Consider the following 1,801-nt stretch of genomic DNA (forward strand, 5'->3'; position numbering starts at 1 on the left):
CTGGCGTGTAGACGAAGTATCGCTTATACTTCACATTTCCAATTTAAAGTAACGACCATAAGGGGATAACTCGTTTAAATATTTACATTTGGGCAACAATTGAAGCGTAATCCGATTCGTAAACAACGATAAAACCTTTTTGGATATGAAACCCTAAATCCGGATTCGTACAAACCAAATTTCAATTCCAAACTCGATCGTAAATTCGTTCGGATAAATCGGGAGGAGATTCCGAAGATTAACTTCAACAGATCGGTCATCTGTATATTACACGTACATTCTACACGCATAGCGGTACAGTAGGCACGGAGGTCACAAAGGGTCGACATCAAAGCATTCTAACCACCGAAACTAGACTTCATATGAGGGGGTTGTTCCCGCAAGATAATATTAGGATGCCATGGAAAGGGAACCAAATTGCTTTACAATTTCTTATCGAAACGATTTTGAATCTCTTACAACATGTTATTGAGATTTTTCATTTCTAGTATTTTCCAATCCATTTTAGCTGGCAAGAAGCCACGATAAATGAAAATCACGAATAAAACGTGAACGTGTTGTACGCGAAGATTTATGGAATGCCTCTGGCAAGAGAAGTTTTGCAATATTATGCATAAATAATATTTTTTATTCTTCTATGAAAACTTTTGAGGTCCTTGATCTTTTGGTTTTACGAAATACAAATATCTTAATTGATAAAATATTTCTATGTTAAAAATTGATATATCTGTTCACAGATATTTGAACTCAGTGAGAGAATATAATATCGAGGTATATATACTGGTAAAACCCTCTTAATGACAAAAATGGAGAAAACAAGCTAAAAATCAACTGATATTATCTAAATCTTTAAAGGTTGAGTAATAAAGTAAGTTTGTACAATAACCTCTCTTCGATGGCGCTAGAGCCCATATCGAGCCTTTGCCTCCTGCAACTTTGGCCTCCAAATCTGTCTGTCCGCAGCCACCGTCTTCCAATTTGCCACCTGAAGAAACTGCGCTTCATCCTTTCTCACTTCATTATCCCATTTCAGCCTGGGTCTTCCCACCGATCTCTTTCCTCCCGGGTGTTTGCTCATTAATATTTTAGGGACACGCAAGTCAGGCATTCGCTGTACATGTCCGGCCCATCTTAATCTAAGCAATGTGCCGAGATACTCGGGGCCCGGTATATATTGTACAGTTCTTCGTTATACCGGATGCGCTACTGATTATTCTCTCTCACTGGTCCGAAGATTTTTCAGCATTGTCCAGCATTTCAGCCATCTATACTGTCTGAAATAGACTCAAATTTTCTGGGTTACATTGCCCAGCTGTCGGTACATCTAAATGTATAGAAATGCATATCTCCTTTTTTTTTCTTGGAATCAAATATACATATAAAATTGTTGATGGCAGTTGGATGTTATGGTACTAACGGTAGAGTTGGGAAACGTGGAGGTATTGTAGGACTTCTTGAAAAAATGTAAGGTTAACTATTGCAATGGATTATCTGTCTTGTCTTTTTGTTTTCGATGGAAATCGGGGTTTTTTTTCTACATACAACTATGGCTCACCTTATGTTTATACATATACCGAGCATTTTGAGGGTGCGGCGCGCAGCGGACCTGGTTCAGCCACGTGCTGCAGATGCCTCAGAAGAGCCTCGAGTTAACCCGAGTACCATCTTCTTCACATCTGCGGGCTCCCGCCGTCCTGGAAGACCGTCGTTGACGATCTTTTGACTTTATTCGGTGGAACTAAAGAAAACGGGATTGACGCGGGATGACGTGAGAGAGCTGGCTGGCAATCAGGTCTCCTAG

This window comes from Micrasema longulum, unplaced genomic scaffold (genome assembly GCF_059751315.1).
Source record: "Micrasema longulum isolate JH-2025_06_02 unplaced genomic scaffold, ASM5975131v1 h1tg000361l, whole genome shotgun sequence".
NCBI classification, from domain to species: Eukaryota; Metazoa; Arthropoda; class Insecta; order Trichoptera; family Brachycentridae; genus Micrasema; species Micrasema longulum.